The sequence below is a fragment of the Phyllostomus discolor genome, chromosome 1, assembly GCF_004126475.2.
Source record: "Phyllostomus discolor isolate MPI-MPIP mPhyDis1 chromosome 1, mPhyDis1.pri.v3, whole genome shotgun sequence".
Classification (NCBI taxonomy): domain Eukaryota; kingdom Metazoa; phylum Chordata; class Mammalia; order Chiroptera; family Phyllostomidae; genus Phyllostomus; species Phyllostomus discolor.
Window position 1 is genome coordinate 70444256 of NC_040903.2, and position 16653 is coordinate 70460908.

Here is a 16653-nt window from a genome sequence, read left to right on the forward strand (position 1 = left end):
TCACTGAATAGTAAATAATGTCAGTTTCTTTATTTGCAATTAGGGGATATTCTATGCATTTAGTAATCATAGGGATTGAGTGAAATAGTGTATATAATGTCCTGAGAACTATGTCAGTCAATAGTGTATCTCATAATGTTGAGGAGTTATTATTACCCCTTGAAGTCTTTCCAAAATTTAGTTACTAATAGATTACCTGGCAAGGATTAGTTAATGGCAGGGTCATAAGGAGAGGTACCTAGATGGTCAAGGATCATTGGGTAGGGAGAGTAGGAGGGCTAAGAAGATATATTTACCTTTTTCTATGTCTGCCATGCCCTCCAGTGGTCCTTGAACACTGGACTTGAAAGCATTTCTGGGCAAAGGTGGGAGTGGGTGGATGAGATGCTAAGTGATCCCAAACCAAGTGCTTTGGAAAATGACCCCAAATAATTTATTCAGGATAAACATCCCAGATTCGGAGAGTCTTGTGGAGTGCACAAGGAAGATGGAATCATGGAGGATGAATGGATGGTATGCTGGAAGGAAACTTGAAAAAGCAGCAGAATTGGGAGGGAACTCTAGGGCAAGACTGGTTCAGTGCATTTCTGTTTCTAGGCATGTTTAAGGCCGCAAGCTTATATATGGGAAGCCTTAAATGGAGCTGGTCTTGCATCTCAGGGAGGACGACCATTATACTTTGTGAGGATTGTGGAAGGTGGCCAGTTACTACTGTCTGTGACATCCAAGGTAAAGCTGGGTGTTACGATTCATTCTTGTGCCTTTCTCTGGAACCCAGGGCAGCCCTGAAACCATAGCATTCCATGTTGTGGGACTGGGCAGCTCCATGCTGGCATAGTATAAATGGTACCCATCCAGGGATGGTGGGAAAATCAAAGCATTCATGATGAACCCAAAACAAATGAGAATCAAAATGACCTGCCTTTCGAGAGGTGGCTACTAAACTTTAAAAGACAGTTCAATGAAAGAATCTGCCTTACAAAGGCACTGAGCAGGAATGTGGAGGTGGTTACTCCCTAGGAACTGGCCAAGAATGTCAAATTTCTAAATGCCTGTCTAAAATGTCATTTAAAAAATGCCTAGAATTCTGAGGACTGGTAAAGCACTGGGAAGTACAACTCAGGTATTAATGTGTACTTTTCTCTGACAGTGTTACAAAAAGGAAGGATTAAAGTTACCAGTATGGGAAATGGGTATCTTCTAAGGGCTTAGATTTGATTTTTTTTCTACCTCTTGGAGTCACTGGGTTTATGACTGAGAGTGATGAAAAATATCCAGAATGCTAGAGAGTCTCAGCTTTTATCCTAACTTCCTCTTGTTACCTGATAATGGGTGAGGGGCTTACTTTCCTTGTACTAGAATTTCCTCACTTCAAGACCATGGAATATTATGGTAATTACAGTGTATGGGCCCTTTGGTGAAGGGTGTATCAATCAGAAAGTGTCGTCAGCCCCACTGGGGCCTATTTGGTTTCCCCCACACGTTGTTAGTGTAGCCAAGACGGAGGCCAAGTATTTGGACAACATTGAAACGCATTACAGTGCAACGTGCCATTTAACCCAGTGTGTAAAACACTCCTGCTGTCCAGAGTAAAACCTAGGCAGTGTGGGTGTCAGCCCCACATGTATTTGGGGGGTCCTCAGAAAAAGGAAAAGTTAATAAAATGTAACACTCCTGAGACATTGGCCTCCGATGTTAGGATCCGATTCTAGTCACATTGTGGGCGGTTACAAAAGAGGTGTTTGTATCTGAAGGTGTATGTGTCTACACGTTTCCCCATGGGTGTGCAAGTGTTTACATGTTTGTGTATTTATCTTGGTATTCCCAATCCAAATATATATTAGTTTAGGTTTGTTCATTATCTTGAAATGCCTGTGTAGTTTTCCCCTTCCGTAAGAAAAGATACTAGAAGCTTAATATTTGGGTAGAAAAGAAGGTATATTTTTCAGAGTTGCCTTCTCTTCATGTAGGGCAACATTCACTGAGAGAAAAGGGGAGCGAGGCCCACTCTGATGATCTCATGTTTGGAAGGGGGGCCAAACTGACCAGAACTCAAAGGCCCCGTTCCTCCGTGGGGGCACCGGCTCGGGGAGTGTGCTGTCCTCTCTGTGGACAGACTTTGGCTCTGTGTGTAGTTGTTGGGCTTGTGCTTCTTGTGGAGCACAGACAGGCTGCGCAGAGTCCTTGGGACTTCATTTAAAGGTCAGTCAACCATCTGAACTCTTATCTAAACCAGTTTTCTAAAGCATTCAAGGCAAGGACTGCAATCAGCTATCATATAGGACTTAGGTTTCTGACTCTTCCCAAATCTGAAAGAGTCTTAGAACCCTAGAGGGTCAAGGAAGCACATCTTTTTTTTCCTCTTTGGCACTTTTGGAAGATGTGTTTCCATGTGAGCAAGGCAAAGTTATCTGGTTACATGTTATGGCTGTGGGCGCACAATCATTCAATTACATCCTAAAGAGGGAACAAATTTTTCAGTGACAGTATTAAGTGCCCACTATGTCTCAGACATAAGGCTATACTTTCTGTGGTGATCCAATGGTATGAAAGACACATAAAACTTCAAAGCTGAAAAAGAAATGATTCAGACACTTTAGGACAAACAGGTTTGACTGCTTCTCCTGTCTCTGGTAGCCTACTGACTCGTGGCTAGAGCTGATTATAGCAGTGGCAAATTCCATGTGAGTGGCTCTTTATAAAGAGAATTAGTGGCTGCATAAATGCAGATATTCTTCAAATTAGGTAACAAGGCTAAGTCCCAGTTAATCCTCCCATCTCCCAGAGCTTAAGTAGAGCTCGTGGGGACAGAATCACTGACTCGCACGTTTTTAGATTGTAGAAAATGTAGTTTCTCATCTGCAAAATGAAGGTTTCTATGGAGATTAGATGAGATAACACAGGTAGAACATTTAGCTCAGTGCATGGCATAGAGTAGATATTCAACAGATGGTGACTACTAGTAATATTATTAGAAAGGCCCAACCATCAATATGTTTAATACCTCCTGAACTGATGCTAAAAATAACCAGTGTTGGTAAGTATGTGAGAAACCGAAACCTTTGTGTATCAAAAAATTAAAAATAGAACTACCATCTGCTCCAGCAATACCATTTGATCCACTTCTGGCTGTTTATCCTTAATAACTGAAATTAGGATCTTGAGGAGCTATTAGCATTCCCCTGTTCTTTGCAGCCTTATTCATGACAGCAAAATTGTGGAGACGTTGACAGATGAATGGATAAACAAAATGTGGTCTATACACGCAGTGGAGTGTCAGTCAACCTTAAAAAGGAAGGGAACTGCAATATATGACAACATGGGTGAGCCTGGTGGATATTACTCTAAGTGAAATAAGCCATCACAGAAGGACAAAAATGGCATAATTCCACTTATATGAAGTATCTAAAATAGTTCAGATCATAAAATTAGAGAGTGAAATGGTGGTTGCCAGGGACTGGGGAAAGTTAGGGAAATGGGGAGTTACTGTCAATGAGCATCAAGTGTCAGATGAATCGGCTGTAGAGGTGTGCTGTGCAACATTGGACCTGTGGTCAACAGCAATGTGCTGTCCACTTAAAAATTTGTTAAGAGGGTAGATCTCACATTGAGTGTTCTTACCAAGATTTGGTATGGAAGATGCATGGGGCCAAATGGAGAGAAACCTACAGGAAGTGGGAGAGAAAGGGATCAGGAGCAAAGGCTTTAGAGAAAGGAGGTCAAATCAGTCTTCTGAGAAAAGAGAAGGGGAGATGGGAAAGATTCAGAAATGGGAGGGAGGCAAGGAAAAGGGTGTCATGACACAGATGTCACACCTCTAGTTGTTTGAGGCTGGTGGCAGGGACTGGACAGATGTCATGACAAGGACCATGTTTTTCACCAGGCAGGAGACCTGGCAGTCTGCAGAAGGGCAGGAGGGCTGGGGCAGGTTGTGAATTCCCAAAGGATTCCTTTTGGGATCCCTTGGGAATTCTATAGGAAATTGGTTGGGAGTCAGCAAGAGATGACTAAATGATGCCAAGTGGCAGGGCAGGTCCCGGTGGAGTTAGGGACTTTCTCCAGCAATGCTCAGAAATCTAGGGACCAGAGTGGGAAATTAGATGGAGACTGAATGCCATGGCGTGCCAAGCCAGCTGTCTTTTTTCAGACCAGTCCCACAGTAAATAATGCAAATGAGCAGGGCAGACAATAAGAATTCAGAAGAAATAAAATTGCTTTCTACTTCTTCGTTGGAGGTAGGAACGTGGGCAGCTAAAGCACTAGGTGGGCCTCTATATCCAGGCTACCTTTCCTAGTGCCAGCCCTTCCTGGGGCCTCCTTTAGGTGACTCTGCCAGATTCTCGTTTCATGGTTTTTTTCTTCTATGAAAGATGAGAGAGTGACTCCCCTGAGAGACAGGAAAATCTGGCTCATTGTTTGTACTCCACTCTACTCATCCGTGCAGGATGTCTGGCTTCTTTATGGCTCCTTTAATAGGCAATGTTTAATCATCACTGTCAGGCATTGAAGGGCAGCCTTCAGTATCAATGGCCTGGTGGCAGTTTACAGTCCTGGGGCCATATGTCCCAGGGTGACATTCAGGGTTGCAATTCTTTAATGACGAAGAACAGCAGCAGCAGCAACAACATGAACCATGACTGGTGGAAATCCGGAGGTAATTTTGCACCAACCTGGCGAAGTTGGTTGCAGAATGGGTGAATGCACTCAAATTCAGGTTTAAAGCTGTGTTCAGCATCAGGTGGTCTTCTGAGCTACCCTTTGGAAGTCCTCTTGAAGCTTTGAGAGACCCTAGAAGAGAGAGAGGGGAAAAAAGGGAGTGGTGAATGTGGACCCAAAACACCAAGATTGGGCTCAGAAGACCTGGTTCAAGTCCACGAGTGTCCACTAACTAACCAGGTGACCTGTGCACCATAACCTTGTCATGTGTAAAATGGGCACACTAATATCTACCTTGCAGCATTATTGGGAGAGGTATGAGACAGTTTGTGAAAGGATGATTACAATATGCACCTCACAGAGTTATCATGTGATGTCATAGCTGTTCATTTTCAACAGTTGTCTCCCCCATTGGAAGAAGACTTCTTCAAAGGCAGAAACCACGTGTCCTCAGAGGAAAACCAGTTATCAATAAGTGATTGTGGCGTGAATGAGTTGCTGGAGATCATCACCAGTATTTCCCAAGTATTTAGGTAATAGATTCTGTATGCTCCTTATCTTATTGACACTGCACAACAATGTTTTGGGGGAAATACTGTTACTGTGTTACAAATGAGGGTGCAGAGGTGTAGAGAGGTTAAATGACCTGCCTAAATTCACATGGCTGGTTAGTGGTGGAGTAACCTCTTAACCACTGTTCTCAGCTGTCTCGGGAGAGAAACATAGATGCAGGAAAATGCTTAGGTCCAGGAGTTGGCTCTCAGGGGTATATAAGCTGCTATGAATCCAAGATTGGAAGATATGTGGTCAGGAGCTTCCCTCCAAGGGTCTTCAAGTTGGATTTTCTATGGGAGCTGTGCAAAGAGATCAGGCCACCGGCTTGCCACCCACATCGCGTATTAGGTTAAAAGCATTCACATAGTGTTCCCACGAAGGAGCACCCATCAGGGTGAATGCAATGGAGGGCAACCCTGCTTGAGAATGGTGAGTACTGGTGGGGCTGGGTGGGCTCCAAGACCTGGAATGCCTGCCGGTGTTTCCTGCTCCCAAGCTGCTGCTCTCATGATTAATGGGGCAGTGGAAAATTCCTCTCTTGGTTTATTTTTTCCCCTGAACTAAGAACTCGATTTAGGAGCAGTCAGTGCCCCGGGGTGATGCTTTCCCATTTGTCAGGACCTGGAGTGCTCCACCCTCACCTGGATAGATGTCTCAAGTTGCAGACAGGCCAGGTGGGGATTGGGCCAGGTGGGGACTGGGCCAGGTGGGGATTGGGCCAGGCAGCATCTCCTCAGGCTCAGGCTCATTTGCTCGGGGCCTGGTGGGGGTGTGGGGGGCTGGGCAGGGGCCTTGGGGATGTGAAGTTGTTATTTTCCAGGTCCCTAAGCTTCTGTCATCTTGCTCTGTGGAATGCAAAGTCTTAATGGCATTGGTTCCATGATATGAAAGTAAAATGTCCTGGCCTTGAGTAGCCTTCATTTCCTCTGTTTCAAAAAGTAAAGGTGATCTGTCATTAAAGAGCTTCAGAAATATGCCTCCAAATTAACAGTGGTTACCTGCGTGGTGGGTTATGGGTACTCCTACTTCTTTGTACTTTACGTTCCAGATTTTCCATGATGAGCATGAATTGCTTTAATAAGGAGAGCACACAAGGAAAGATTCTGCGTGTAGCCTTCTCGTGAGCTCACCCTGGTTCCTCATTGCACTTCTTTGGGGGAGATGGAGAAACCAGCCAACCCCTTCCCCTGAGTGGACCTACCTCAGTTTACCCTGAAGCAATTCCTGATTCTTTAATTTTTTTATTGCTTCCATTAAGAAAACCTCAACAAGTAATAGATCTAAAAATATTTATTAGTCTTATATGGATTTAATCTCTTAATTGGCTTCTGATTTCTTTTCTTCTTTTCTGCATCTCTCCATGACCCTACCTCTCGGGTTCTCCCGTCGGAATGGTGAATATTTGTCCTTCAAAACCACTGATTCTTCATCATCAGACAAGCTTCCTGGTCTGCCCTCTTAATATTATTTTCCTTTCATAAAATTCCTTGAAGACTTTATCTGGGAACATTAAGGTTGAGTCTTTGGTGAAGAAGATGGGAGAAATTAGGAAACAAGGAAATCTACCTGATTTATCTCCTGGATCCACTTCTCCTCAGACACTTCCCAAGCTGCTCCCAAACTAATGCCCTTTATGGCACCAGGGCTGTGCCTGGAGTAACAGGGGGATTAGCTTCCAGTACAGATACACACTTCAGTTTCAGTAAAACTGATATACGAACCTTAGGAGGAATTATTTGCTTTGCAAAAAGATGCTTTGCTAATCGAAAGGATTCACCATAGGATTACTTTATATTGCCAACTCCCCAGTGCTTTCAAAGGCGACCACTACAGAATTCAATGTAAACACAGTCGTGTAGAATTTGCAGGAAGTCAGGCGTACCACACTTTTCTGTGTTGTCATGAACCCAGTGCCATGGTTCTCTCTTTTTTCTTTTGAGATTCTGGGACCACTGTCTTCTTACCCTGAAGGTGACATTGCTGATCTCAAAGTGTGTTTGAGAGTGAGGTTAAAATAATAAGCAATGTGCCCATAGCAGTTTCTATATACAGGCTAGTACAGGGTGGCTCTCTAATTATGGCAATGCTAATTTCTTCTTATTCACTGACAATCAGGAGACCGGGAGTCTAATGTTGGCTTAGTCAATTCATAGCATGTGTTCCTGGGCAAGCCACATAGCACTCGACACCCCTTTGTTCATCTGTCTAATCAGAGCACAGCCCGAAAAGTCTCTGTAGACCCTCGTCAATCTAATTTACTTATTTTTTCATCACATTTGACTGTGAGGATGGGCGACTAGGAATCTCTTGGGAGTCACACAGGCAATTTTGGAATTCTGTTTTATCTGGTTATAATCCTAGTTCTATTGATTTTGAGTTTAATAGGAAGTATAGAAACAAGAAATGGCATTTTAGATGATGGTTTTTGATGGTTTTAGTGAGGATAGTAAAAGCTTAGCCTGGTTTGACCCAACCTTAGACCTTCCTATCCTCCCTGCAGAAATGACTGGGAAATTGAGGTTCCTCTCCCCTAGGCACTGGGCTCTAAAGACTCCAGGTAACACGCAGGCTGCTGAGATGGGGGTCTCCTTTGCCATGGTGCCATCATCCCTCAGGAGCAATACTTCCCTTTTCAGTGTCCAGTTTCCCTGTCAGTAAAATGGTGCATTTGCTGGTTTTCAGCTCGGCTTGTGGAACACTTGCAAAAAGACTGATTATCAAGTATACTGGGCTGAGAAAGATGCGTCAGATGAAAAAAAAGACCAAGGTCACTGTACAGAGAGATCTTGGAAGAATGAATGCAGCCAGGGCCTTACTTACAAGTGACTGTCCTTAGGAATAGTCCCCAAATCTTGGCTGATGGCTTCTGGGAAAACGTCCCCTTTACCCAAACATCTAGTGACTGGATTTTCAACAGAAAGGAGCTGGAGGCCTTTGGAATTTCAGCTCAAGTTCAGGCTTGTTGACCAGGGTCTGTGCTAGTCCTCGTCCAGAATGGAATAGACATAGACCCTTTGAAGGGCCTGCTGGACAATGAACAAAGGAAAAATGCCCACCTTTTACCTCATCTCCTGCACACTGTCTATTTTCCCATTAATTTTCTCTGTCGTCCTTTCCGCGCCATCCCCACTTTGTCTCCATTTGTTGCCTTCTTTTCTGCTTCTCTGTCTTTCCTTTCCCTTCTCTACATTTTATGCATCTGGTCAGTCAGATGGAGGCCCTGGCTTAGCTCTGCTGTCAGGAGTTAAGGCACAAAAAGTCACTGATCCCTGGATTAGAAAATGAACTTTCTTGATCAAAGATTAGAATTATTTTTAAACCTCAGACCTCTTTGGGGTAGATTCCTAGGCTAGGCCACTTTTATTATCACTTTAGACCACTTCTCACCATTCTGTCCCCCTCTATTTTAGCTTTTCTCTCTATGATTCCTTCTGGAAGGTGAAGGTGAGAGGTTTGGATTTTCAGAATTCCCTATGTCCTTAGAATAGCTCCCCTTTAGGGGGTCATGACTCTTCCCAGATGAAGGAACTTATGGCATCACCAAGCAATGCACCTTCTCCAGAGGAGCTGGGGGGGTTGAGGGCGGCAGACTGTCCTGTGACAGGTTAATATCAGGATGTCTGGTTTCCTCCTGGTGGCCCTGACCACATGCACTGATGAGGCAGGGGTTCCAGTACATGCACGGTGGCCACATTCTAGAAGGGCCCTCCACCTTTCATTCATGTCTTTGACTCTATCCTTTTGGACACAGCCGTGAATATGGAGCCTAAGCCTGAAGCTCTCTGTGAGAATGTTGAGAAAGGGTCTGATTGCCATTCTCTAGCCTCACCCTTCATATCCTTAAAATTTTCTCTCTTCTCTCTCCTTTCTAGTGTGGGTACCAGATATGGGAGAGAAGAGGTATGATTTCCCCAAGTCCTGTTATGTCAGGGGTCAGATAAGATCCGGAAGCAGAGACTCAGAGAATTTATCAAGCTAGAACTTAAGGGTGGGTTGTAAGTCTATAGAACCACATTGCAATCTCCTGGGGCTGACTTTAAACCCCTTGAGGCCAAGGCTGGCCCCTGCATTTTTTTGGTGTTACTACAGCCCATCTGCTGGCCCAGGGCTGGGACAGTACCAATGAGTAATGGCAGATTTGAGTCAGTCTAAGGTCCTATAGGAAGCAGAATACATGAGGAGCCCAAAAAAGCTATGTGGAGGCGGTAGGGTGGGTGGAAAAGGAGTGAGAGAGGGTGAGGTTTGGATTATGGGCTCCAGCTCTAAGAGTGAGTTGGTAGCAGAGGTCCCTCCTTAAGCCACCAATCCCCAGGGGGTCATAGGGAGTGGTTGGTACACCTCCCTAGTCACCCACTCCCATCAGAAGGAAAGAGGGAGTGGCAGGAGGCACCTGCATTTGCCTCTTGCCTCAGGAGAAAAGGTGAGGCCTAGACACCTGCTGGGACTGCTTCTCTCTGTCTCTCCCTGTCTCTCTCCCTCTCTTTCTCTCTCTCTCTCAGAAGGGGGAGGGGAGATGCTGCCTATCTACCCCAGGAGAGAGATACGTAGGAGCATGGAGGTGCTTGCAGGGTTTAAAGAAGGAGGGAGCAGATCGAGATGCTAAATTTTTCCTTGGAGAGTCTAGTCCAGAATTTTCTAGGCCTTTGGAGTTGCCCCTAATTTAGAAGTTTCAGAACCTGGAAGAATGCTGCTCTGGAAGGAGGAGCTACGGCAGAAGAATCCTATCATCCTCAGGGTTGGATTCAGACCTGTCGGAATTTGCCCCCTGGTCTAACTTGTTCTCTCTCCGCACCCCCACCTCATTCTTAGTGGGAAAGAGAGCAGCAGGAGCCAGAGGCTTTGTTCAGCATGTCCTGTCTAAGCTTCCTGACCTTTCCGAGGGCAGCAACCTACCTGCTTGGGAGAAACCAGGTCACTGAATTGACTGAGACCCTGGTTCTCCGTGGGTAGGACAGCCCAGGGCTGCAAGGTGGCTCCTGTGCTGGTGTTTGATGATCCTTCTCTGCGATTTACCCTACCTTGGCTAATCAGACCCTGTGATCCAATCTTCTCTTCATGGGCAAACTACCAATTGTTCATAGGGTTGTGTATATGTGAGTGTGTGAGAATTTGATGAAAGGGAATGTTTTTCTGAGTCAGAAATTGAGAATTTGTAACAAACCCCTTTCCACCCCACAACCAGTCTTGTGCAGCTGGCCAGTCTCAAATGCCAGTCAACAGAGAAGGAACAGGTTCACTCCCTGAAGTCTATTTTCTTCTTATACTAGTTCCCAACTTACCCTGACAGTTTGGGGATTTTCAGTGACTCAACCAGCAAGATGGCAGGCTAGTAGGCACAGCTCCCTGAGCAGTCGGCCTCCTTCCCAGAAGGGTTAGCCAGCCCCCACCTGTCAGGGAGGGAACCGGGGGCTTCCAGGCTAGTGGACTCATAAATATTTGTCATCAATATGAAATAGGGTATTGAGTTTACCCCCAGACCACACAGTGCCCAAATTCTGTTCAATGTCAGGGGAGAGTGAGGACCCCCAGGGCTTCTACAAGTTAGAATTGTGGCACTATTTCGCTGTCGGCTTCTTAAAACCATGGACTCTTACTGGGTGTCTAAAGACTCATATCCTTAGCATAGAAAAAGAGAAATTCTTCTCTTGAAGTTTGTTTTTAAAAATGGTATTATGAACTTCCATGTTGACCCTGGGAATGGGCTGCATGGTGGGGAGGCACCCAGGACAGAAGTTAAGTCTGAAAGGACACAAGAAGTCACAAATGACTCAGGCCAGGAGCAGGCAGTCGCCTCCCTTATCCCCAGGAGAATCTCAGACATCAAAGAGAACTGCCAGGAGGAGGGAATCAGATCCCTAACTGGGATCAAATACTGGAAGAGGCTCCAGCCAGGTAGCTGAAACTTATCATCTTAGCCATTATCTGATGCTGGCAGAGGGGAGCCAGCTGACTTCCCTGAGAATGACCAGGGGCCATTCCCCATGACGTTGTGGGCATTTATTACCCTGCTGAATGTGCAGTTGGGCTCTTTGCAAATAATAATCATAACCGTGAACAATGGCAGCTGTCTCACCCCAGGTACAATGTTCTTTCTCTTCAACCCTGGTTCTTTACCAGCACGAGGAAGGAAGCAGAACCTTGATGATTCCCCCAAACTTGGATCTGATGAGATAGTCGCATCATTATCTTTTTCAGGTGTGACTTGCAAGGAATCAAAGCTTTGACGAAAGGTATCAATTTGAGTGGCAGCTTTTAGATGCCCATGTGGTCTCCGTAGCTTCGGCTGCCCTAGGCTTGTTTGCTCCAGACGTATAAGCTTGAAAATCAACACCCAGGCCCAGACCAACAAGTTCCAGCCTTCCCTCCTCCCAAGCTCCAAGGTAGTAGAGTGGCTTGGGAGGGCCAACGCTTCCTGGCGATGGTCACAACTTCTCTCCTAGCCCTTCACTCTCCGACAGGGAACAAATAGGCACATGGGGGTGGGGTGGTGGTGGTGATGCCTTCTTTAAGATGTTTTTCAAAGTCCTGGGCCCGAAAGAGGCCCATGACGAGGCTGCTCTGTGAGGGAACACTAGTTTTCCTTTAACCATTGTGGAAGGCGTCCCGTGTGGAAGCCCAGGCTGGGAGGGGAGCTTTCTGTGGAAGTGTTACAGGTGTGCGCCCTCTTTCGGGGTGGGCTCATCGTGAAGACTGCGGAACAAAGTAGCAGGACCTGAGGCCCTCAGAACCCTAGTTGGCTCCTCTGCCAGGACGGAGGGTGAAAGAGAAGCCAGGTCAATCTCTACAGCACCTGATTTAGACGGTCATGAGAGCTTGGGCTCCCTGAGTTCCGGGAGGGACTGTTTCCAGAATTTCACACCTAGCATTGCACCTGGGAAACGCTGTGCCATTTGGTTGAGTGCAGGGGTTTTGGGGTGAGTCATATTTGGATTCCAATCGTATCTCCACCACTGGGTGATCTCTGGCAAGTCACTTTACCACAGTCAGACTCAATTTCTCATCTGAAAGTGAGGACAACAATATCTCACAGGGTTGTGTGGAGGATGAGAGGCGGTCAGGTAGTCCAGTTCTTAATGCAGGGCTTGGCATTTAGTAAGCGCTCAATAATTAGTGGCTAACTTCTTAATCCTCACTCTCACTGCAGCAAAAAGCACCTGTTCCCTGCTTCCTCAGTCTGCCAGCCTTGAGCACTACCCAGAGGGGCTGGGCCGGAGGAGGTCTGCGTTCACTTCCTCACAGAAGGGGACTCTGAGCGGTACTGACTGGGGAGGGCGGAGTGTGAGACCAGGTGACCCTCTCTCTGTTTCTCTTATTTCAATTTTTTGTCCTTTTTCTCACAGGTCCTTGAAATTTGGCAAACTGGCATACCAAAGTTCTTTTTTTAAGGGAAAAAGGGGGTTAAAATAAAATCACCGATGACCATTTCCTTTTTAAAATGACATTTAAATTTTTGTCAAAGTTATATATACATTGATGAAAAATTCAAACACCACTGCTAAGTCAAGAAAAACAGCAGTCTCCCGGCCTGACCTTTCCCCACTCCCAATTCCTGGTTCCCAGAGGACCACGCCAGCTTTTAGCTGTTCTTCGTACATGTTACTTTCACATCTTCAGCAACCTGCTTATATTCCTCTTCCCTGATTTTTCACTTTTACCCATTGTGAACACTTTGTTGTGATTAGGATTGCCAGAAATACAGGGTGCCTACTTACATTTAAATTTCAGATAAATCATGAGTACGCCATTAAGATTAGTACGTCCCATGCAATATTGGGGACATATTTATCCTGAATGATTATTCAATGCTTATCTGAAATTCAAGCTTAACTGGGTGTTCTGTATTTTACATGGCAATCCTAGATAAGATGGATAAAATTTTAACTCTTTCACAGCCAGCCAACCTCTCATGTTATGGAACTCTTTTTAAAGCCACTTTCTTTATGGGAGAATCCTAGGAGCAAGTGGCTGCTAGGGAGGGAAATGGGGGCTTTTCTTTTCAGTCTCATCCTCTCTGATCTGACCCCCTTTTATCTTTGTTTAGGGCTCTAGGGTGAGAAAGGCCAAGTGCAGGCGCTGTGAGCACCCATTTATGTCCAGTGCCCTTTCGGCTGGGGAAGGGCTGAATCTTTCTCTTTTTTAAGTCACTCAATATTTATTTCTTAGTCCTTCTTACCTCTGCAAGAAATGAAACATAATTTAAGGGCAAATATATGTGGGATCTAGAATCTGCCTTGAGTCTAACTTGTTCAAGCCTGGGCTATTATAATAATCAAGAACTGTTAAGCTAATAACATTTAATTACTTTAATTCCAATAGTTAATTCCATAAAAACAAAACAAAACAAAACAAAAAAACCTCTTCAACTCCTTATTCCGCAAGAATATCTCTCTTTTATGCTTAAGGAGGGAATTTGTGACTTAAGTATTTATGATTTTAGGTTTTTCCTGGCATTTGCTTTGGGAAACAAGTGTTTCTGTGCCCTAACAGAAAGATCTTAATTTTGCCCTGGAATATGCTCTCTCTTCCGAGTTTTCAGCCAGATTGATAGCATGGGATGAATTGGGCTTCGTTTCCCAGGGATTTAGAAATGGAAGTTTTTACAAGCTCAAATGTTAAGTCCTCAGTGTTCACTTTGAAGAGTTTCTTGCCGCAGAAACAAATTTTCTTTTTTATTTGGAAACACCAGAAATATGTACTTCCCCGAGGTTTAGGTTGGGTTGCTGGCTACTGTCTTAGACTCCCCCTTCCTCTAAGAACCCTTGCGTGGAGGCGACTGGGATTCAGAACAACAGAAATTATCTGATTTGCAAGTCACAAATGTCCTTTTCTTCAACTCTTATCCTTCCTTCTGGCCAGGTCCTCTGACTCCTTCCTCCTTCTTATCTCTGTGTCTTTTTGCGTACTCAGTGTGGAATGTCCTCACCACACCCTCCCAGCGACCAAAGCCCTGAGGTCCCTACAGACCCTGAGCAGGCGGAGCCCTCCAGGTGGACGTGTCCTTCAGGAGCCCGCATCACCCTCTGTCCTGTTCCCTGGTGCCCTTAGCCCTGGTATTTGTTTTTTTCTCCTAGTCCAGAGGGCCTGGGGATAGGTTACGTGCTTTTATGAAAGTCTCAAATATTTGCATCCAGTCCTGATGTTAAAAGAAATCCCCCCCACACTATACTATATGAGGTGCGTGGTTTTCTTCCATGCTAATAGTTGGAAGTTGTGGTCAGTAGTTAAAAGTCTTGGATTTTCTTTCGGATGGTCTGAGTCATTGAACTTTCTGCCAAACAAATTAATAAAAATTTCCTACTTAGCACCTTAACCTTTCAGGCCGGAAGTATCAGTCCTCCTAATCATATGCTATGTTATGTCACTCATCTGTGGCTAAGTTATTATTTCTGTCATCAACTGAGTGAGGGTTCTCATAGCTTCAATTTTGTTACACTTCCTTTCTCTCTTTTTCTTTCTCTCTTAAATCTCATTCTGGGAGGGAGCTGGTGAGAGGGCCAGACGTGGGTAACAGTATTTAATTGACTCTAAACCACCATGTATATTTTATATATGCTTAAAAATGTGTATAGTGGAAAAGTGTTCTTCAGAAAATAAAACCCCATGGCAGGCTAAACTCAACTGGAGTTTTGATAGTTACAAAAGTATTGAATGAACAAATTACACTCAACTCTCAAAAACTGCAAGAACCTTGGGGCTCTAGTGGAGAGGCCTGTCCACCCACTTACTTAGGAAATATTTATTTAGAGTAAGAAAGGTGTGGCATTTAGTAGCTTCAACACAGAATTAGGTGTCTACAACTTCTGGTTCTGCCTGGAAAGTTGACTCTGGCCTGTGGCAGCTCACTTCAAATCTGCCTTATTTTCCCCACCTCTAAAGTGGGGATTATAACTGTAGTCACCAGGGCAGGGCTATGCCTTAATTAGCCAGTGATTGTAAAAGGCTTTGAAGAGGCTCATAGAAGCGGCAGTTTAAGTGTTAAGTATTATTATTAAAAGGACCACACCATTGGGCAGCCAGCCCTGGGGAGACTAACCATGGGTTTGAATTCATCTCTTGATGTTGGCGGAAGCTGTGCCCCAAACACCAGTGCCCCAGGTGAGTGACACGTGACGGCTCCTGGTTAGACAGAGATCAGCAAAATGCAGCCTGGCCTCTCTTGTGGACAAGAAATGGTGTTCTGTTCTTGCAGGGGCAAAGGACATGAGGGGGGAATAGGGGCCAGGCAGACAGCAGGGAACAAACAGGGAGAGTCCAAGTCAATGAGCTCCAACGTTTATCCTTCACCAAATGTCTATGAAATCCTTTTCTCTGTATTAAATACCAAGGGAGCTTGAAAGAGGAGCAAGACACAGTTTCTGCCCTCAAGGAATTTCCAGTCTGGTTTGATGTCACAGGCACAGATATGTACAAAAAACAAAAAAAGAAAAGAAAAGAAAAAGGAGAGAAAAGGTACATTTCAGAGGCAGAAAATTCCTGAGGGTGTTTTAAAAAAACACCTTGTTTTGCAAATGTACCAGGCTTTGGACAGCTCTCAAGAAGTCAAGGGCAAGGAATGGGTACATGGGGACCATAATGAAAACAAGGTATCATAGCGATGCTTCCCTCTGGCTTTTCTCTCACTGATGTTCTCTTTGCCATTGATGGTGGGGTGGGGGAGGGTTGACTTTCAATCTGAAGAATAATCAAATTTGGTTTTGGTAGCCAAAGGTGTCAACAAAAACCCTTTTAATAAGTTTTTTTTGTATTACCAGAGTATTAAAAGTTCATTTTAGAAATTTTAAAAAATACAGAGAAAACTGAATATCACCCATAACTCTACTATGATATAATTATTGTCAAGATTTTGATATATTGCCATTCAGTTTGTTTTTCCCCTCAGGAGTTCATAAGTTTTGAGTGTAAATAGATTTCCTCTCCCTTCCCTTGCCAGAGAGATCTATCGACCCAACCTCCCGACTTCAGTGGGTGTCTTCTTGAGCAGAAAGGCTTGTCCCGTGGCCCATAGAGACTACAGAGGCTGGTGGGGAAGAGTAGCTTCCTGAGACTCTGAATCCCCATGGGTGCTTTTGTCTCTAGTCCTGGGGAGTGGGTCCCTTCTTAATTTTTTTTTTTTACTGTGGCAAAATACACATAATAAAAATTTACCATCTTACCATTTAAGTATACAGTTCAGTGATATTAAATACCTTCATAATGTGCTACCAGCACCACCATTCATCTCCACGACTCTTTTCATCTTGTAAAACTGAAACTCTATACCCATTAAATAGTAACTTCTCTTCCCCTTACTCTGGGGAGTGGGTTTGAGCTCCTTTCTCTATATCCCTTTGTGCATTGACTGGTGATTCTCTGGATATCTTTCTCTTTTTTTTCATTTGTCCAGAGAACAATCACCTAGCTGTAGCCTGGCCCAGGAGGGTGCCCATTTGGAAAGTGTGGCCC